Source organism: Cygnus olor, chromosome 1, assembly GCF_009769625.2.
Source record: "Cygnus olor isolate bCygOlo1 chromosome 1, bCygOlo1.pri.v2, whole genome shotgun sequence".
NCBI lineage: Eukaryota > Metazoa > Chordata > Aves > Anseriformes > Anatidae > Cygnus > Cygnus olor.
This window is the reverse complement of record NC_049169.1, coordinates 155,554,338-155,577,868: the sequence shown is the minus strand read 5'-3', so window position 1 is coordinate 155,577,868 and position 23,531 is coordinate 155,554,338. Positions and strand designations below refer to the sequence as shown.

General features: G+C 35.1%; 1 protein-coding gene and 1 long non-coding RNA gene across 2 annotated transcripts in view; one reads left to right on the top strand and one right to left on the bottom strand.

The window, feature by feature from the left end:
* GPC6 (glypican 6) overlaps positions 1-23,531 on the top strand; it is an 810,618-nt gene that overhangs the window by 317,910 nt on the left and 469,177 nt on the right. The window lies entirely within an intron of this gene.
* On the bottom strand, positions 1,384-21,947 carry LOC121060768. The gene is made up of 3 exons (XR_005814923.1): positions 21,936-21,947; positions 15,245-15,247; positions 1,384-1,615 (listed from the first exon to the last, which is right to left on the bottom strand). It is a non-coding gene; the product is annotated as an uncharacterized LOC121060768 (long non-coding RNA).

The window sequence follows — 23,531 nt, the reverse complement described above, 5'->3', positions numbered from 1 at the left end:
TTTCTTCTAACTTTCCCTTTTGAATGCATCCCTTTCTCTCTTGCTACACTCAGCCTTTTTTTCACCAATAGTCCTCTGAGTCTGACAGAATCAACATGACCTTGAGAATAGATCAATGCAGATGTAGTAAATTTACATAGAATCATGCAGTTTTCCTTGAAAATATATCACCTAGTGGAAAATGGAGACATGTATATGCCTAGACAACATGAAATGAAGGATAGCTTTGACCAGAGGCTTTTGACATGTTAAATAGTTCTTTATGGGAAATTACAAACTTCTGTACTTCTTTTTTTTCCCCAGAAACAGCAAAATTAAAGGCAATGGTAAACAGAAAAAGAGCTTCTGAGTGAGACTTACTCAGACAAGAAGAAAGAACAGGGGTTTTTGTGTGTGCAATGTGACCTCACAAATTTAAAAGTCAAGTGACTTAAAGCAATCTTGCCCCTTACACTCACTCTAGCATATGCAATCCAGCATCCTTTTTTTTTTCACGTTTATTTTCATACTCTTTAATTTGATAGAAGTGTGATCCATAAAATAAATGTAGCCACTTTTATGCCATGAAGGAAAGAACAGTGCTACTACCTGTTAATCCAGAGGCTTTATAGCAGTCATTTATAGTAGTAAATAGATGCATTTTCAGAAACTTTGCACTATCAGTCTAATGGTAAATAGAACCAAATAACATAAGGTCCTGTACAAGCAGGAGGTATGAAGATAACCCTGCTTCACTGACTCTACAGTGCAAGAGTGACACAAAACATAATAGATGAGTTAAAATGCTTAAAGAAACAACAGTATGAAAAATGAAAATAAAAAATAAAAATAAAAATCTGCTGTCTCAACATAAAACTTGCTTGACCCTTTATTTATGCCCTTAAACCTATCCTCAGAGGGCTGTTTATGGCTGCTTCAGCAGCCCCAGCTGGCCACCTTCCTTTGTCTCACAGCTAGTCCCTAGTCACATCACGCACATCCCTATTACAAGTACTTGCATGCCCTTCAGCAGATGAAGTTTGATTGTTCTTACCAGAATGGTTTGATTCTGTTGTGGTTTAATTCCAACCACAAGTTCAGACTGTGAAGCTCCATACTATTTATGTGCATCGCATGCTTACTATACCTAACTGTATCTACATGCATTTATATGATATGTGCACTTTTTTGTGGCTGTAATATCTTAAGGACTAATAATACAATGTTCTTTATAAAACCTAGTGGAGACATAATCAGAGTAGAAAAACTAGCTGGATTTGGTAACTTTTGTGGTTTAACCCGGTCAGCAGCCAAACGCCACACAGCCGTTTGCTCACCCTCCTCCCTCCCTCTGTGGGATGGGGGAGAGAAACGGCAAAGTGAGTTGAGATAAAGACAGTTTATTAGGACAGAAAAGAAAGGAAAATAATAATAATAATGATAATAGTACTACTAATAATAATGTGTACAAAACAAGTGATGTACAATGCAATTGCTCACCACCCGCTGACCAATGCCCAGCCTAACCCTGAGCAGCCGGGCCCCCATCCCGGCTAGCCACCCCTATATATTGTTTAGTATGATGTCAGATGGTATGGAATACCCTTTTGGTCACTTTGGGTCAGCTGTCCTGGGTCTGTGCCCTCCCAGCTCCTGCTGCACCCCCAGCCTGCCCGCTGGCAGGACAGAGCGAAAAGCTGAAAAGTCCTTGGCTTGGTGTAAACACTGCTCTGCAACAATTAAAACATCAGCATGTTATCAGCACTCTTCTCATCCTAGCACTTTTCTCATCCTCATAGCACCCTACCACCTACTAGGAGGAAAATTAACTCTATCCTAACTGAAACCAAGACAGTAACCCACAAAGCCTTCTCCATTTCCAAATTCATACAAGTCCCGGTAGATGTTCTTTGTTTTCAGTAGACTCATATGAGTTATAACAATCCTTAGAGCAGACTGTATCCATTCTGTCATTTTTCAATTTGAAAATAAAGTTTTTTTCACTTTGCATAGCTGTATTTATCTAAGACGATATCTTTCAATGAAAATAAGAAATCCACTCAATAAAAGAACAAACAAATGTGGCAGACCTGCTTGTTTCTTTCAAAGGAAAGAGAAAAAAAAATAGTAAAAGGCAAAGTGAAATTTCTGCAGCAGTCTGACACTGGCAGTATACATATGCTTATGGTGTACTTCTATTTGAAAACACTATAAATTGCAAAAAAAAATGAATATGTCATTGGTTTTATATCAGTGGAAAGTTAGTGACAAGAAACTTTTTTTGAGTTGTGTGTGTTCTATAATGCTCTACCTGAACATGTTTTCATTCATTGTAATAGTCATTTTCCTCCATAGGCATGATTTGTGATCTACACTATTTCAGTATCTGTGATATGTGTATTAAAAGATAAATATTGTAGACCTTCTCTATTTCCTACAACTACAAGTCTATGTTCTCCTTTGTTGAGAATGGGGAACTGTATAAGCACCCTGTTTTGCCTCACAAGTTTCTCAAACATGAATGGCCAAAAAAAAAAAAAAAGGGGGATAAAGAAGACAGATGACAGACTCAGGGCAGAATCATGTGTTTCCGTAAGGGAGAAATCATGTTATGTTTGTATGACTGTAAAAGGAACTTCTACAACTTCAGCATCAGACTAGCTTTATTTTATAACCCGCACCTACATGGATGTTAAGATAAATTCCCTCTCTTTAGTACATCTTTTTCCTTAATGCATGACATGAATGCTAAAGATTTGAGCGTGGAGCATCTACAGACACCTTTACTCTTTTGTATTGCTAACATGTACTCACCATAGAAATGAGCATACTGTGATTGAAACAGCATTGTGTACTATCTACAGTACAACATGTTCACTGGGAAATTTCTTGCATACAGATATCATCGCTGTTCCTGATGTCTCCTTTGTAACTTGGGACATAAACCTTATGATGCAGCTGAAAAACCTGCAGAGGTTACAGACTCTCCTATGCATAGCTTTGTAGTACTGAATAATACCAAAAAGCCCTTGGATCTGGCCAAAAAAAAAGACTTTTATGGGGGACTTTTGTGTGTGGTCACCCCAGGTCCTATTCTGTTTGAAATTTTTATCAATGATCTGGATGCCAGAGTGGAGTGCATCCTCAGCAATTTGCTGATGACACTAAACTGGGAAGTGCTGTTGACTTTCTGGAGGGAAAAGAGGCCTTGCAGAGAGATCTAGTTAGACTGGAGCACTGGGCAATTAGTAATGGCATGAATCTCAACAAAGGAAAATGCCTCGGCATTTTTTTTGCCGAGGCAAAAAAAGAACTGGGGCAGAGTAACGCTGGACACAGGTACAGACTGGGAGATGAGTGGCTGGAGCAGAAAGGGATCTGAGGGTGCCAGTTGACAACAGGCTCAACATGAGTCAGCAGTGTGCCCTGGCAGCCGTGAGAGCAAACTGCATTTTTGGATGCAATAAACATGGCATAGCCAGCCAGTCAAAAGAGGTAATTCTCCCACTATATTTAGCATTGGAGCAGTTTCACCTTGAATATTGCATGTAGTTCTGGGCTCTGCAATATAAAAAGGATGTTAAGGATGCCCTCCAGAGGAGGGCAACAAAGCTGGTAAAAGGTCTGGAAGGCATGTCCAAGGAGAACAACCTACACTTGGATTGTCTAGTCTGGAGAAAAGGAGGCTAAGAAGTGACCTCTTTGCTCTCTACAACTTCCTGAGGAGGGGAAGTAGAGAGGGGGATGCTGTCCTCTTCTCTCTGGTAACCAATGATAGAATGTGAGGGAATGGCACAAAGTTGCACCAGGGGAGGTTCAGACTGGACTTTAGGAAAAGTTTGTTTACTGTGAGGGTGGTCAAACACTGGAACAGGATTTCTAGTGAGGTGGTTGATGCCCCATGCCTGTCACTGTTCAAGAGGCATTTGGACAATGCCATCAATAACATGCTTTGTCTTTCCGTTAACCCTTAAGAGGTCAGGCAGTTGGACTTGATGAGATTTTGTAGATCATTTCCAACTGAACATTTCTGCTCTATTCTATTCTATTCTATTCTATTCTGTTCTGTTCTGTTCTGTTGTAAATCATAGCTGTGCACAGAAAACTGGCCAGCTGTCTTCCTGCATGTGGGGTAATGGTGACGTGTAGATTTATGAGTGTGACCAGAGACAACCAAGTTTCAAAGACTTTAATTTACTGGGGACTTCTGTATTTTAGGGGTTTATGGAACTCTCATAGAGTTCTCTATAGGCACTGCAGACATTTTTTGTTGGTCAGTAAATCAGGAAATTGACAGTGGTTCTCTCTTATCCCCACCCTTTTAATTTTCTAGTGCTGATCTCATGTGCCACTAAAACCTCTTGCCCAACAGATCTGGGCAAGTACAGTTGTTGTTTGCTTGCCTTTTTTCACTAAATATATATATATATATAAAATGTTTTTAGGCACACAGAATTATGAGTATATGTATAAATTAATTACATGATTTTTCTGAGTAGGATACTAACAGATTAAAACATAATTATGAAGTCAAATGTAAATTTCAGTATATAGATCAAGTTTTAATTGCACGACTAATTACAGAAAAACATTATACCTTTGAAATGATTTGACTGAACAAATGTATCAAATGTAGGATTTGTATATTTCCTTCTTCTTTCCCAGCTCTTTTAGAAGTCACACCAGTCTTCACATAGTCATGTAATAAAAGCTTTTTATAAAGTCATTTAGAGGTGTAACTTCTTGGATAAGACCAATGAACCACTGCATGAATATGTTAATCGGTACTTTAAGAGGACTGGAAATGATTAAAGTCTTAAAGTATTTATTGCTCTTTTGCTTTCAGCCAAGTAGGAAGTTAGCATACAGTCTAAGTTTAAAGATTTGTTTGCAAAAAGATTCTAAAATGGAAAGAACTTTTAATAGCATTAGGGAAAATATTTCTAATGTGAATATCTCAGGGTCTTCAATGTTTTTAACAGAAATAAGACATTCCCTCTTTGGTATAATTTCATTCATTTGGGATGTTTTTGCTAATTAAGCCAAACAAAAGGTGAAACACTGTCATTCAGCAGCTCTGACTTCTTCTCAGACTATGTAAAGCAATACAGAATCTTAAGGAAAAGCAAGATATATTCTAATGACAGACTTTTCTATCATTCCAGGAATGATACTCTATTGGGTCTCTGCTACAACTCATGAATGTCATAGAATATCAACATGAAACGTCATGCAGAAGGCTTCATAAATAAATTACAGAGATAAATTTGAAAATAAAATATTTTAAGACTGCAGTAAAAGTATCTGCCTCACAAAAATCAGGATTAAACTGAGTTCTGAATTACATAAAATGTGGAAGTCAGATTTTATTTCCTAATACTATATTTTCAATAAACTCTGAGTTAATGACATGCTTTCTAAATCAGGAAATAAGTATTTAAAATATGCACTCCAGGATTCAATTTTATTATAAGGTATAGTCTAATGTCAACTAATCTGGTTGCAAAAAAAGAAAAAAAATCTTCACAGAACTGTGTACTTTCTGAATCTGTTTGAAATAGTACACATAGGAGCATACTTCAACTCTTTTTGAAAGAGTTTTGCAGGAGGGTGTATCTTCTTATTTTGGAGTAAGAAAGGTGTAGTGATTTTTGGATTACAAAGAAAGAAATACAAGAGACAGATGCTGAATATGATAAGGAGATAATGATGTGTATGTGATTAATATATCACTAAGTATGGTTTGGGACAGTTCTGTACGACCTCTTTATTCAGATTAAAAGCATGTGCTCTAAATAATGGTAGGCTTTTAATTTAATCAGCATTTGCCTTTATACTGCCCGGACTCAAATGGAAATGTCATGGGTATTTAGGTTGATGAGACCTTACAGCTGCTATATCATTCTTGTTAAGGACAATAAATGACTACATATTTGACCTTTCTTGTTATATCCAGTTACACTGTAGATTGAAAAATTATAGAAGCTGTAGAACGTTGTTATTATGTGCTTTGCTAATGCAGATCAAATCATATTCTGTGAATATGCTCTTTACTGTGATACTTGAATGGTATCATTTGTTATTCACTTAGAGTCACAGCCCACCTTCCTTCCACAAGACTAAATTTAAACATATATGAGTTATATTGTTTAGCATAAATGCTAGTCCTGAATGAAGCAATATATTAGAGTTTTGATATCACAATACCAGATTGTTCATAAACCTTGGGAAAAATTCTGTGCCTTGTAAATTAAATTCTGTCTACAAATTAAAGCTTTGAGTTTTATTGAAAGTGAATATAAAAGGAAATCCAAAGTATGTTTTCCCTCAGACTTCACCTTACCTAAGAATGCATAAAAGTGAATGTTGTATAACACTACTGTTTTTTTTTTTCTTATTTTGAGATCATCCAAAATCTATTGCAGTAGACAAAGTCCAGTCAGACTTGTTGTATGTTCTGTGAGTTGAATAATATGCTACTAATGCATAACACAAACCAGAAAATTATTTTTTAGAGACAAAACATACTGATAGAGCTCTGGTGCACTGGTGGAATGCTGCTATTTATGCACCTCTATGACAATGCAGCCTGCTTTTATAAACCTTGCTCTATCCTGGACTGGATGGAGGTATCTAAATGTAAATACAAATATTTGAATAAGGTGTCCAAGTTACATCATAGTTAATGAAAATCGAGGGTTAATTCAGTTGCCTAATCATAAGATCCAATGCCCCATAGTATGTCCCCTGATACCCATTGTCATACCAGGTCTCTCTTCATGGTGTTTGTATAGATTATGGATCATATTTACTATTTTAGGTACTGAAGGACCTCTCATGTAGCACTGGAAACCTATAGGCTGCCTATAGGCTCAAGGGAGTGACTCATGTACTTGATAAGGGGTGGGATGATCCTCCGAAGATACTTCTTAGATCAGTGGAAAGAGATGGGTAAGCAAGCATGACAAACCAACACATGGACCTACATTCTGGAAATCTTAATTAGTGAAGGTGAAGCCTACATAACCTTTATCTTTTTTTTTTTTTTTTCACTCAAACTTTTTTAACTGTAGACATGCCACTGACCTAATTATTTGTTTTGCATGAAAACTTTATAAAGAATATTATGAATCTTGAAAAAAATGAATTCACTTCAAATTTATGTACAATTGAAGATTCACTGTCATATTACTTTGATTTAAAACAAACAAACAAACAAACAAAGATATTTGTGCAGATGACTTTCAGTTTATACCTGTTCTGTGTGGTTTTCATTTGTAACCCTGATGCAGCTAAATAAATATTTAAATCATGAAATTCCAATACGAAATAAAAGTTAAAGAGACTGTAAATGTTGGATCAATGATCAAACGACATTTAGCTAATAAAAATACAGACCAAACACAATAAGAGAGAGTAGTGGACAAATCAGCTTTCTGAGATAAGAGTTTCCCTTTTTCTGATCTAAGAGTTTTCAGAGGCAAATACAGAGGGGAGGGTTTCCTTGGCCTTTCCACAAATAGATATATTGCTTCATTTGATAAAACATGGAGTTTTAACACTGAGTCTATTTTTTCCAAGACAGATTCTCATGGAAATCTTCTTGGCTTTTTCTTTTGAAATGATGTTCAAAGTCACTCTGGGCATAGGGAGTGTCAAGTGATTGTATATCCAATAAATTAAAATACTGGAAAATAGATATACTCTTGAAATATCTAAATAGATTTAATAAACTTTTCAAAAGAAACTAGAAAATTACTAGAATTAAAGCCTTTAAGCAGACTTATAATGAAGTTCATGCAGGCCTTAATTATACAATATTTCTGTGAGGATTTCCAGGTCAAATATCTAAATATCTACTACAATATTTTTTTTCTTGGTTTGTTTTGTTTTGTTTATTTTGTGATTTTTGTTGTTGTCGTTGTTGTTTGTTGGTTGGTTTTGTTTTTTTTTTTTTGCTTTTTTTTTTAAATGTAATGATATTAAGAAGAAAAATTTTTAATGAAATATAAAAGCATGAATTTATGAATTTTAATTAATTTCTCCTTGTCAAAATTATTTGTTACTTATTCTGAGAAAATATTCTTCCTAATTGTTCTCATATATAGATTTTCCAGTAATTTTTGAGTGCACAAACATCTCTGTAAATCTGTTTATACAGATTGCTCAGTTCAAATTAAATTAGGAATTGTATAATATAGAGAAAACTTCAGTGATTTTATAGAACAGATTTACAAAGTTTAGCTTTTTATTTAATGAGGAGAATCTTATTGTATCTTTCTTAGCATACTTTTGACTTGTGATGGACATGAGCACAACTGTATGTCCTTGTAAGAAAAAGTGATTTTCTGTATGAATATGAAATAGGTAAGGCCTGGCTTATGCATATTGTGTATATAGACGTAGAGTGTATACATATGTGTACATATGTGTGTTGAATGTAATTTATATGGTGCATAAATAAACTTCTCTCTAGAAGTACCTTGATGATACACATATCATACCGTTATAATAATAAAGTGAAGAGCAAAGCAGAGGAATCACACTCTTTCCCGTCACTCAGCCTATGCCTTTCTTCTCCTTCTGTAGCACAGTCCTATCTGATCCTTTTCCATCTACAAGCAGTTAAACTTTTTAGAGTTATAGTTGAATTATACTAACTGACGGTTTCATAATAACAGAGGAATCCATTTTTTTCTCCCTTTTGGACTATATTCTTTGGACAGATCCTGACACAGCACTATGAGTTTTCTAGCTGAAGAAATTCCAGTTGAAAACTTGTTCTCTCAACTATTTCTAAGAGGAGATAAATATAGAGGGAATAAAAGTATAGAACTATAATTTGTGAGTTTTGAGTTTAAGACAATAGAAAGGCTTTATGAATACAGACTGTATTACTTGAAACATTCATCTGCTGCTTGGTCTCAGTGCAATGGACAGTTTTGCTATGCTTGCTTGTCACCTATCTTTCTTTGTCATACAATTAAGAATGGAGCTGGGTACTGCAAAGTATCACTGACTACTCTTGCTCCAGAACTGGAAGCAGTATAGTTGTGCTGGTAGGGAATTGAATACAAATTCATCAAAACTGCTTCTAGACATCAAAGTTATTTAGGACCATGTAAATGAATCTAAATGCCTTTTGGAATCTCAATTGGGTGTTTTTGTTTGGTTGGTTGGTTGCTGTTTTTTTTGTTTGTTTGTTTGTTTTTTGCTTTTTGGCTTGGTGCTGTACGAGCTTTATGTACTCTTGTTTCCTTCAGGGATATTTTGAAAGTTTCCACACCATGCTCTATTGAAGAATATAGATATGCTAAAGAAAGCTGTGTGAACTGGGTGCTTACAAATGTTTTTCATACATTAAAATATCAATGCATGATGAAATTTTGCTTTAAGAAAAGTAACAAGGGTACCCTCTGTTCACTAAATAAGACAGGAGATGTTTTTGTCTGGTTTATGCAATCCTATGGAATAATAGAGTATGTGAACAATTTGTGGGTGAATTTATGTAACTGAGCACAGATATCTAACATATAGATATCTTCATCCAACTTAATCATGCTTGCTTCCACTTATAATCAGTGGAGAACAGAACTTCTACAAAATGATTCACTGCACCCTAAAATAAACATGTAAATTTAATGATAGGATTCCTGTGTCAGTTTCTCCCTATCAACTGTAGAAGGAAACTATAGTGACAGGCACAGATATAAACTACATCACAGAGTTCTTAGGTAAGAAATCCCATGCCAAATGAACACACACACACACACACATATATATATACATATATAACTTAACACATAATATAAAGTTTCTCTTGAAATATCATCATGAGGAATAATCAGTCTAGGAATTAAAATACCTAACTGACTCTATAATGATAGCATCACTAAAGTTTATTTGTCAAAGTGCTTATGAAAATGATAAGTATTTTTAACTTTTTATTAAAACATATAGTATGTTTTCTTCAAATTCTATTAAGTAGTCTCAAAGAAAAATGGCCGTACCATGTTATATCAAAGGTGCTGCTTTCAAACAACTCCAGTGGGTCAGTTCAGTTGACTGAGTGCCTGCAATGTTCTATTAATGATATATATATATATACAAAAAGTAATAACAAATAACAAAATGAGAAGACCTATTATACAAATGTGTGGTAATAGACTCTGCAATTTTTCTATTTCTCTTCTAAGTGATTGTGGTGGTTTTACTCGGGTGGGCGACCAAGCTCCACCACAACCGCTCTCTCACTCCCCCTCCTCAAAGAGGAATGGGGAGAAAATACGATGAAAAGGGCTTAAGGGTTGAGATAAGGATGAGGAGATCATGCAGTAATTATCATGACGGGCAAAACAGACGCAGCATAGGGAGATAGTAAGATTTATTGCCTATTACTAACAAGCTAGAGAAGTGAGAAACAAAGGAAAGAAACCAAAAGCACCTTCCCCCCCATCCACCCTCTTCCACCTCCTCCCCCCGAGCGGTGCAGGGGAACAGGGGAATGGGGGTTATGGTCAGTCTGTAGCGCTTCTTCTCCACCGCTCCTTCTCAGTCACTCTCATCCCCTGTGCTGTGGGGTCCCTCCCACGGGATGCAGTCCTTGCTGAACTGATCTGGCATGGGCTTCCCACCAGGCAGCAGCTCTTCAAGAACTGCTCCAGATATGGATCCATACCACGGGGTCCATCCCTCAGGAGCAAACTGCTCCACCCTGGATCCCCCACGGGCAGCAGCTCCTGCCAGGTCACCTGCTCCTGTGTGGTCTCCTCTCCACGGGCTACAGGTCCGGCCTGGAATCTGCTCCAGCAGGGGTCTTCCACAGGCCACAGCCTCCGTCGCTGCAGGTCCACCTGCTCCACCATGGTCTCCTCCACGGGCTGCAGCATGGAACCCTGCTCCACTGTGGTACTCCGTGGGCTGCAGGGGGACAGCCTGCTTCACCATGGTCCTCACCACAGGCCGCAGGGGACTTCTGCTCCGGTGCCTGGAGTGCCTCTCCCCCTCCTTCTTCACTGACCTTGGCACCTGCAAGGCTCTTCCTCACTCCTCTGACTCTCCCAGCTGCTGTGTGGCTCAGCATTTTTTTTTTTTTTTCCCTGTGTTAAATATGCTCTCACGGAGGCGCAAACAACATCACTTATTGGCTCAGCTCTGGTCAGCAGTGGGGCCCTTACTTAACATGGGGAAGCTTCTAGATCCTTCTCACAGAAGCCACCCCTATGGTCCCCTGCTACCAAAACCTTGCCACATAAACCCACTACAGTGATGGGAACAAACAATGGCTTCTCTGTTAGCAAAGAGAGATTCTAAAGCCACCTATCAAGAAGCAATTTCCTATTTATATTGCATAGTGCCCAAGCAGTGGCCATCTCAGGTCAGTGAATCTTTAGCAGAAATCAATATCTGCTTATCTATATAGAGGTAAATATAAAGAGGATGCATATAAATAAACTAAGTACTAGAAATAATATAGTTCCTGGCTGCTTTTATTGCAGACAGGTGACACTGATGCTAAAGCTTCCCATTGCAATCAGTATTTTCAGTAGGTTGAGTAGCTGAGAGATATCAAACTTTTGCTTTCTTCTAAAGGCAGATATTAGTCTTTTAAAAGTTTTATGGAACCTTAGTTATAGCACTTTCTAAGGCTTATGTTCTTGAATTTGAAGAATTATTCTCCTTTTAAGAAGGTTGGAGATTTTCTCATTTTATATAGCAGCATTGTTCAATAAGCAGGAAAATACCTTATTAGAGACAGTTAGCAAAATATGTGCTGTGCTTATTATGCACTTTCATACTGAAATACCTATAAGACTTGCACACTTGATTTCAAAAGGAAAAAAAAATGTAAAAATATCATTATAAAGAAAATTGTATTGTCAGAATGTTGTGTTATATTTTTTGGATTCTTTCTTGAAGATTTGTGTCATAAAGTCATTAAGACATTGTAAAAGTTTCACTTTTTTACTAAAATGACTTAGTATATCTCGTCCCACTCTTGCCACTTCTCTTTAAATACTTTTCTTCAGTATATAGACTCTATATATTTATTTAGATTTTTCTTGATTTATCAAACTATCTTTGCAGCTTAAAGTGTTAACTTTTCAAAGTGTCACGCTGCATTGCTTCTACCACTAGCAGCTTTGGAAAGCTACTTCTCTAATATAGGGTTTTCATTATTTATTGTAGTTAATATCACTGCATAATGATAGAGTAATAGAAATGCTTAAGTAGGAAGATATTTTTACGTGGAAAGATATGGTAATATTGAAAGAAGTAAGGCTTGTCCCTTGTGTAATGAAAGAAGTAAGGCTTGCCTTTTGTGTTGGAATAAAAAAAAAAAAAAAAAAAAAAAAAACTTACTGCTTCACAAAAATAAATAAATAAGTAAATAAGTCCTGGAATTGTCACACATGGTAACATTTGACAGGCATGAAGGCATTTTGTCCACATATATCATCAAAGAGACTTTGCTGATATTGTTAAGTGAAAAAGAAAGGAAAATTATAGTGAAATATTAGAACTGCTAAACTTCTGAGAAATATGCAATCAGCTTACTCATCTAGGGATGCTTGTGGTTAACTCTAAGAAAATGAAATAAATTAACTAATACGAAATCACTCTGTAAACTGAAATGTCCTATAAATAAGTACCTTCTTGTGGATAGATCTCATTCTTTCAACATGAAGGGGGAAACAAAAAATTCTGTGGTACTGAGATGTCTTTTCTGCCTAAGTGGTCAGAATATTGCATTCCTCTTCAACTCTTACCACTGTTCAGACATAATACCTGCATAAGGCACAGAACATCAGATAACCTATTTTCCAAACTTTTTTGTGTGTTTGTTGTTGTTGTTGTGATATCCTGCCTGTTTTCAATGGGCATAGTGAATCCTGTGGTTTTTATAGGGAATGAAGGAGAAATCCAAAAAACTGATCCTCTTATACCAAGCATAGGCAAGCTAGACTAAAATATGAAGTGGTTTATGAAGCACTAAATTGAAACCATCTAGGTTAAAATACAATCAAATGACAGCGCATAGCCATGTTTTATTTTGGGTCATTTCCATTCTGTCAGGAAAAATTGAGGATATCACTCCTCCTCTCAGTTTGATTATTCTATTATCGAAAGAATGGGGAGTGTCAGAAACATACATGTTGATTTAGTGTTGCACTGATGAAGCCATTCTGTTTGTGTGATGTGTCATTTTTCATTGCTTTCTTATCAAAGTGTTTCAGCTGCACCCAAATCAGGTCTTGTAATTGCTTTGGTTGCTTGTGGCAAAGTTATGTCAATGTCAATTGCTAAATAACTTTTGACTGCTTCATGTCGGATCAGTTAGAAAAGAAAGTGCAGTATGGACTTTTACATATGCGTGGTGTACTACTCCTGATTGTAGAAGGTGCCTTTTTACCTAAGAAGGTGGCTGCTACTATATATATATTAAATATCACTTTTTTTTTTTTTAAATGAAAACCTAGTATAGGGTTTAGAGGAGTGAAAAAATATATTTATATTAAAAAGACCTATAAAGCCATGAGGGGGCTTTATGACACACTCATAAAACATCAAGTAGAATTCTAAAGGCAAGCCGTGTTATCCTTACTAGGTAAAGCTCCTACATTTCAGCAAATGTTATGTCCCCAGCTGAACATGCAATACGCACCCAAAGATAGAGATAACACCCATTTGAATGTCATCTGCAGCCACTCTTGCATTTCTTGATATGCAGTGGAGGTGCGATAGGCAAGGGCTGTGCATCAGTGATTACCAGTTACTGGAACGTCGAAACTTCTTCCTCCTGCTGAGTAGGCAGCTGCTGGAGCACATTCAGGAAGACACCGTGATTTTTCCTGATTCCCGTTATGTACAGAGAGAGAGAATTTCAGATTTTTATATCAGCCTACTTTATTTTAATATCATATATCAAAATGAAAATGGAATAATGCAAATCTGCTATGTGTCAGAAAAATCTATGCAATATAGTATTTATTTCCTGAGATAATCATGTTAACTATTTAACTTACTGTAACTACAGCTCATATGTTTACATGTAAAATATGAAGGAGTGACAGACATGACCAACTCTTTTGTTGTGTTGCAAATTTGGAAGAAAAAGTTGTCCATCAACACAATTCTCAATTATATTTTACAGTGCATCAGTGGCTCCTTGTCAGAACACTAACTGGAACATATTTCTAGAAATAATATCACTTTTTTTACTAGTCAGAATTTTTCATGTCTATAACATATACAAAGTGCTATAGCTCAGGTAAGAGTAGGCTCATCTTAAAGAGGTTAAGTTTAGGAGCCAAGAATCTCTGACATGCCTGGAACTGGGATCTCAGGCTGTTGCAAAGACATATAGTAGAAAAAAGATTTGAAAAATTTTGAGGAAAAATACAAATTAAAAAAAAAAAAATATAGGGGCATGTAGTTTGATATACTTCGGAACTTTGTGTGCTCAGAAGTCAGAGTATGTTCCTAGCCAAACAGAGAAACCAATTTATTTGTATAACCACCTAGCACCAATCAGTGACCTTTACCTGTAACAGGTCAGACTGTCTCTACATCCTGGTTTTGTCATACTTTAGGAATGCAAGCCACTCAGTCTTTGTTCCGGAGAACCATGAGGACAACGAAGGATTGATAGAACTGATTGAAAAATAAAAATCATAAACAGATATTACCATATGATTTTGAGGAGTCTTTGCACCTTTGCTTGAACGGGAGTGATCAGCTATATGATAGGATCTACAAGGATTCCTGAGTATTACTGATCTGTGTTTTGCGCCCTCACATCCACTGAGAGACATTACATTTAAAAAATAGCTGAGGTGTCCGTACAATTACTGTGAACTTGGGAACTGGTCAAAGCAGTAGAACTCACAAATATATGTAAGTGAAATCATAGCTAGTGTTCAAAGAGAGGTAGAAAATGGTTTCCATTAAGTACATTGGACAATATGTTCTAGTAGAATTAATATTTCTTAACTCTCTTGCATTCTGTGGAGCTGAAATAAGTATAGTTTCTAGTTTTGCAAAATCTAGTCTTTAACTCAAAAAATGAGTTTTCCTGCACATGCACACACACATACAGAATGCTGGAATAGAGTCTACCTCCTCTTGCTTGCCTACCTAATTTTCTGAGGAAAGTTGTTATGACTATATTGTAGCTATTCAAACAAGCTTTAATCCATGCTTTGATGGCAGGTGCAAGAACTATCTAATGGTACTGCCTGGGGGAGAATAATCCCTGTTACACAGACTTTCTTTCACTCGGGTAAGGAACAGTAAAGATGTAGGAGACAAATTCTTCAAGATATGATACTTGTGTGAAGATGTAAATGATCTGAGACCATTCAGGTCCTCTGTCAAAATGACGGCATTGCCTTCTGCATCTGTAACTAGCAGCTCAGTTCTGCTGCGTAGAGAAGGAAAAATGATCTGATTTCACTTTTCTGACCCCACCAGACATATTATTTTGGATTCCCCCAAGTCAAGTTAAGCATCTTCCAGAATATGTCAGCTATTCTGTCTCCCTGCCCTAAGGGTGTAGCACCATTATAATGTCAAGATTTTGTTAAGTGCTCAAGATATTTGGGTAAGGATCCATATTTGAGCTCTTTGTGAAAAAAAAAAAAAAAAAAAAAGGTTCAAACTTCATATTGGAAGAACCTTGTTCAACTGATGTGCAAAGTAATGACATTAAGTGCTTGGAAGATTTATATTTGCCAGATTTATGGGAAAAGTTCCCAGCATTCCTATTTCTAACTCATCAGAAAGTTAAGTTAAACTTTAATAACAGGAAGACATTTTAAAAATCTTTTGAACAATTTTTAAATTGTTCTGAATGATAACTTTCATTCCTGAGATGTGGTTTTAGAAAGGACATTTTTCATGGTTTAACTGAATGGAAAATAAATATTTCAGGCCTTCTCCTTTGGCAGGATATAATTTCTCTTTGTTCGTTTAGATTTTGTCCTTAAATCTTCAGAACAATTCTGTCAGTTCTGACCCATGAGATGAATTTAGAAACAAGACAAGCTATGTCTCAGCTGAATCAAAGCAATAAGATATTTCCTTCTTGGTTTTCAAAGTTTTAGTTAATAACTATATTCTTGTAGTCCAAGAGTTTCATGATAACCTTAGTTTTCATATTTTAGAGCATTTAATTTTCCCAAACATTGGTAATTTTTGTACATTTCAGTGACTTTCAGACTATTTTCATGAATGCTCAATTTTCTTATGATTGCCTTTAATATCCACTTAAGTCCAGTTAATTGCATTGATTGTTTGACACAACAATTTTGTCTTAAATGAGATGAGAAGAATGTATTTCCAGTTTTTTGCCTGAATAAGGCTTTTTGTTTTTGTTTTCTTTTGCTTGCTTTTTTTTTTTGTTTGTTTGCTTTTGTTTGTTGTTGTTGTTGTTTTTTTAATGGTGTTTTTTAAATGCTATCTTTACTTTGATGTTTATAGACAGGTACATACTCTAAGGTGTTTATAAAGCTGTTGGACACCAAGAGAAAATGGGAGATGTAAATATTTCTTTCTAATTCTGTATCTGTTTCTAAGCTGAAGGAGTTGTCAGGACAAGCCTACATTTTGTTTCATAGACACATTTCACTGTGCAGTATCAATAGCTTTGATACAGGCAGTGAAAACACTTCAATGCTTCAAAAATGTTGAAAATCTTTAATTTTAGTTACCCATGTTTTACTTAACATGCACTGCTCAGCTCCTCAGACTGATGTGTATTTCTACAGCAGATGCCTCAATTCCTCTTTTTTCACAGTTACTTCACAGTTCAAGTTCTTCATTACCCAGCTTCTGAGAGCAAAGCATTTAGAAAGGTATAAAATGCTGACTGCTATGGACATTGATATATAATGAATAACCACAACTGAAAGAATAAGACTTTGTTAGAAATGCAATATTAACAGTCATATGTTAAGTAGATAAATGTCAGTATTACAACTATATTTATGACACCATATATTTGAAAGAGGACTAGCTGATCTTTAAATACTGTGCCTGTCTCTATAGATTCCACACGAGAAAGTCATGTAATTGTTGCAAACATCAAGACTATGACAGCTAAATATATATTTATAATGAAGTCTTGAGAATTTTATACACTTATGATTCTGACAGGAATCATGCAATATAGTCTTTTTTCAAAGTTCAGGTGAGAGTGGAGAGTCTGAAAGGAATCTCTTATGCCAGTGCTGTCAATTTATGCTGCTCTCACCAAAATTGCACCTACACTGTCAGTTTGAGTCATTCCCTTTTTCAGTCCAAAAACCTGTTTTCCCTAATTGTTCACACTTCTTGCATGCAAAGTCACTCCTGAAATCCTTTTTGAAGGGGATTGAACTGTGTCTGCCTGCAGATAAGAGTCGAGAGGAGCCCTGTGAGAGTGGTCCAAGGATTGCTTCAACAGGTGGAAGGCTGGCATGTTGTTCGTCAGACACCAAATGCTTTCAGCTTCCTCCCATAGAAGCAAAAATGTAACAGGAACCAATGAAGTTGTTTAGCTTATCCATTTCATATGGAAATATTATTTTTTAAAGAATTATAAATATATTGCTACAGTGGCTCACACCCTAAAATAAAAGTGACCTCTGTTTGGGCCTTGATAAGAGCTGGTGTCGCATGGTGAGAGAATGCCATGGTGTGATGAGTATGTTGAAGAGGCTTGTGGAGTACCTATATGTCCAAATTATAAATAGCCTGAATATGTTTCCAGACTAATTTAGAAAGAGATGGATGTGCTTAATTCATTCACAAGTCATTTAGTTAGGGAAAGAGTCATTCCCTGGGGCGTATCAAAAGGACCATGTAACCCAGATGTATAGATACATCTAAATATATGTATTTGTACAGGGATATGGAAAGCAAAGTTTGGGTTTGAAAATCTAAAAGTGTGATCTGGTCGCAAACATTAAGTTCTTTTGGTTTCAGTACAAGTGAGGTGTCAGTTTTATAGACATCTATAAAAGTGTTAATAATGTAAATGCAAAGTACTTTCTCAGGGAATTCTTAGATATTTTTCCTTTTACTTGTGATTATATTGTTAGTATTGTTCATTTACATATCAAAACTAGCAGTGGAAGCTATTCTAAATCCATTAACTTAATTTGTGATGACATTCGTTTTACCTGTGTATGTTGGATCAGAACCAGCCTCCAGATATCTAGGGAGAAAATAATCTCTCTGAGAATTAGAACATTGGACTCATCATTGGATTCAGAATTGTGAGTTGTTTTTTTTTATTATTCTGTTTTTGTGGTGTTTTATTTATTTGTTTGCTTGTTTGTTTCCAAACAAAATTCCAAAGCCTCCAAATTCATATAAAAAGTCATGCTTTTTTAAAACTATTTGAAACTAGCATTAGAGCTTCAAGGAATCCTAGCAGACTATAAATTTATTTTCTTAAAACATAGTGCTAAACAAAAACTCTATGTAACACATCTGAATAGCTCAAACTCTTTTCACATTTACTACTAACTATTAAAAACCATTATATAACAAAAACAAAAAAAACAAGCAAAAAAAAAACACGAGGCATAAATCAGAAGGAAAGTAATGAAAGTCTGGTGCATTGACTGTTTCTTTAAAGGATGCCTCAGACAGTAGGTGCCTATCTCTGATTACTGAAGCAATATTATTTTCAGCTGTCACTCTTTTCTATTTTATCCATATGGAACTGCATATATACATGTGCCTAACTAACTGCCCTTATCTCCTTATTGAAATGAGTTATTTGCTTTCATTCTTTAAATTTCACTTGGTAAATTTCACAAAATAAATATCTTCTTGATCCAATTGTAACAGTGGTTTTTTGTTTGTTTGTTTTTTGTTTTTTAAAATGTATATATTGAGAGAGAGAGAGATGTATATAGATATCCTTTTTATGTCAAATATATATATATATATTTCCTTCATAAAGTTTTACATTATTTAAAATATCTGGACCTCTTGTTGTTGTTGTTGTTTTTCTCAGAACACATTCATAAATCTTAATTAAACACTAGTCAAAGAGATGAAATGCTATTGAAAATTGAAATTATGAAAAGAGATAAGCATTATACAACAGTGTGCTATCAGCACAATGTCTGGAGAAAAACAAAACCGAATACTCTCTTTTCATGTTGAAAAACCACTGAAGTCGTGGATGAAGAGAAACTTGATGGCATAATCTATTTTCACTGTGAAAGAGACTCCGATGAACTCCTTCGCAAGTGGCAGTTTGCAGTTGGGTGTCAAGGACAAGGTTCAGAAATGCGGTAATTACTAGCAATTTAGGAGAAAATTTCCCTATTTGAGGGTGATACAAAATTATTCAAGTCATTCAATAAGAAAAAATAAAGAAAAAGAAAAGAAAAAAAAAGATAGAACCTCATAGAAAACTAGACAGATTAGGAAAATGGGATTATGGTTTCAGATAAATTTGCTGTCAAGAAATGTTAGGAAGTCTATTTAAAGAATACGTGTGGTGTTTAACTAGCTCAAACTGTAGAGATTCAGAGAGAATAATAACTTCAGAGAGAATAATGGAATAGACAAGACCTTATAAAGCTAAACAGAAATTATTAAAAAATGATTTTAGCTTCTTTCTTGAAAAATACAAATGAAAGGATTAAAACTTTGCAAAGAGAAGGGGAGAAGTCATAGACAGGTAGGCTACAGGAAGCTGACTAGGCACTGTGAACAAGGTGCAATGATCTGTTCCATACTTTAGAAGTTGCAGTAAACAATACGGTAACTTTTAGTACAAGAAAAAGGAAATATATCAATTGAAAAAGTAAGGATTGTATCAATCTATAAGCTATATAATCACATTTTCTTTCAAGTTTTCCCAAGGAAGTTGAATTTACAACTGCAAAAAATGTGTGCAAGTGCTTGCAGAATTTGTCACATTAGAAATGGATTACCTAAATCTCATAGAATCATAGAATGGTTTGGGTTGGAAGAGACCTTAAAGATCATTTGATTCCAACCTCCCTGTCCGCCTGCAGAGACACATCTCACTAGACGAGGTTGCTCAAAGCCACATCCAACCCAGCTTTCCAGGGAGGGGGCATCCACAACTTCACTGGTCAAAATTCTTCTCTCTGTCTCTTTTGCTAGCCAGTCTGGGAACTGCAGGAATATCTTGTGGTGTTTGTGACCAAACAGGTAGATATTTGTTTCATTCCACAGAGAAAAGTTCATAACCTTGTGGGCAGAGATATATTATTTTCATAAATGTCCAAGAACATGACACATATAATGTCAGCTTAATATATATATATATACACACACACGTTTTCAGATAAATGCGTAATGAAAGAAAAGTTACATTTATTAAATCACTTGGTCATTTTAAATGAGAAGAATGTTTTAACACTAAATAACCTTCCTACTATGTATTCACTGAAATTATGCATGAACTGAAAATCTGTTTTTATGTGAGTGGGAAACTGATAAATTTTCCTCCTTCACAATGATGGGTTTTATGTCCATGCATTTACTGTATTATTTTCACCTTCTGTTTCTTTCTTTGCTTATGGAGGAAAGGCTTGGGCACACCCTCAGCAAAAGTATGATGTGTCAATCTTTTCTTTCATTACTTTAATAACTCTTCAAAAGAAAACACCAAATGATGGTTGTTAGTTCTTTGAATAATTCCTGGCTTTTGGTTATCATTTAAAAGAAAAACTTAAAGTATATGCAAAAGCACAAGTAGATGTATAAATATCTAAAATCTTATGAAAGGCATTTGCATAAATTTGTCATTTTATTGTCATTGATTTCTTTGAAAATTTCCACAGGGACTGTAATAATAATAATCATCATAGTAGAAGTAATAATAATAACAACAAAACAACAATAACAATAATAATAATATAGATAGATGGCTGAATCCCTGGCTTTGCTCCCCCCACACATGCTTCCATCATGCTGGAATTGTATCTGTTTTAGGCAGATGTTGCCAATCCATGTGATTTGTAAAAGAAAAAAAAATCTTATTTTGAAAAGCTTAAATCTTATTAGCTTAAATCTTATTTTGAAAAGCTTAAATAAGGATTTAGATTAAAGTAATTTTTTCTGCCTGTCAATATAAAAGTATTTATAATTATAAATATTTTGATCAAGTTATAAATATATGTTCCTTTTTCTTTTACACATAATTATGAAAACTCTTGCTATGGTGCACTGACTCTTTCTATTGTCTTCCCCATGAATCAAGATGGATTATGCGAATGTATTCTCCTCCTTATTATTATTTGGAAATATAGATTTACTTTTCCATTAACCAGTCTGGACCCTGAAGGGGAGGCCTGGGATTACATTTGCCCTTGTAGCTCCAGAGCTACATCACATCATCACCTGAAGTGGCTTTTGCACCCTTTGCTATTCCCATCCATGTACCATACACAAGTACAGAGCCAGCTGCCACAGGACCTGGCATCCACCCAATTTTTGAGTCTTAGAGGGCCTCAGCCTTGATTTCCACCTGAAACTTGAAGAAACCTGTTTTGTCTACAAGTATGCATTACATGCAACTATAAATGCAAGGGTTTGCTGGAAAGAAACCATTCCTATTCCTTCTTCACAGCCCCTAAAATACAGTTCTGGGAGCATACTCCAGCTATTAATTGTAGCACAATATGTGATAATACCAGTGGTATTATGATGTTTACTATACATAAAGAAATGTAATTGAGATTTAGTTTATACTTTCTCCATGCATGTGTATGGTGTTCATCACTGTGCTGGAAATATTTGATTAATACTGCAGTACTATGTACAAAATATACAAAATGTACAAAAGAAATACATTTTACATAAAGAAATAGCCATTTCCATCTAGACTAAGGTTTTATTTAGGAAATGTTAACTTCGCATGGCTTCATTGATGTTTAGGAACTATAAAACTGGATTTGGACTGAGCTTTTTTAGAAAACTCTGAAGAGCACTTACATTGCATTAATTGTAATGGAAGAAGTGCTTAATTTTTTAAGGCTGGATTTGTTTAATATCAGTCTTTATAGATAGAAGGAATGAAAAGTGATTTGATATCTGAAGACTTACATGTCTTGTTCTTTACATTCATTTTTTCAAAATAACAGAATACTTAGGGTCTCATTGCTTTATATTCAGCAAATGTACTTCATGCACACGCTACAGGCCTTACATTTGCTCTTCACTGTAAGACACAAAGTGGAGAAAAAATGAGCAGAAAGTGAGAGAAAAATAACCACAAACAACAAAAATTTACAGGAGTCAAGGGCTAGGTCCACACAAGGGACAAATGTGTTTATGAAGAGAGAAATAACGTTTTTAGATAAAACTTTGTAATATTTCTGTAGTCGGAAGAATATAGTTGAGAATTGATAGTTACTCTGTCAAAAGTACTTTTGTTAATACAATGGGCTTTTCTGAATCAACCTCATGAAAGCTTTGAAAGCTTTAACTGACAGTAACTTTTTTTTTTTATTGTTGTTGTTGTTTGGTCTTTTTTATGTGAAACATTTGAAGGCAAATCTTTACAGATTAGTTCTTCCATGACCCCACTAAAAAAAAAAAAACAAAGTTTCTCAGTCTTCCTTCCTCTTTAAACATAAGAAAAGCTAAGTATAGTTAGGGTGATTCAACAAATGTGTAACAAAGACTTTTATTGTTATCTATTAAGTTTGTCTTCAGAACGTGAGAGGATTTATTTTTCAAAATAGACAAGTTGCTTATGCCTAGGAAACCATACTTATTTTTATCATTCCATTTAAATACTCTGAGTGGGTCAACATTTAATAATCTTATTAACACTAAAATATATTTCTTTTTTCTTTTTCTTTTTCCAGGCTTTATACATGACAAAGACTTATTTGATTGACAGTAAAAAATTTTATCTCATCAACAGTTAAAAAAAAAAGTCTATGTTTAAGGAGTTTGTTTGTTAGGTGGGCAAATGCCAATTTACTGGGTCCACCTCCAGTGTTTCAGTGTGCAGTACAACACAATTAAGGTTCTTATGATATTCATTACATACTTTTTTAATGTTGTAGATGATAGTGTTTTCTTGAACTATTTAATTGAAATGGGAAAAGTTTAGAAAAAAAGTATTTATTGGGATTATTAAAATTTATATTCAAAAATGTTAATCTTATGCTGTTAATATTCTAATAGCTAAGGATAAGGTATTTTTCTACGTGAAAATATATTCAAAGGCATGCAACGCTTTGCAGCTAGGCTTAAGGTGAAAGAGTTTCTGAATGTTCTGTAATGAGAATGTAATCCAGGAAAATTATTCATTCTTAAGCACAGTTTGTTTAATATGTAACCTCCTGAATACGGTGAGTGTACTTGAAAGGACAGAAATCATTATTTTCCAGAGCTATAAATGTTTCTCTCACTGATACTGGGAAAACTTTGAATAACTGAGGATCAATGAAATAGATGGGAAAGTAATAAACTCATCTTTTACACACAGTTTAACTTGTAAAAAAATGTTTATTAACTCTCTGCAATAACTTTTTGGAAAGGAAAAAATTTAAGATTTTAAA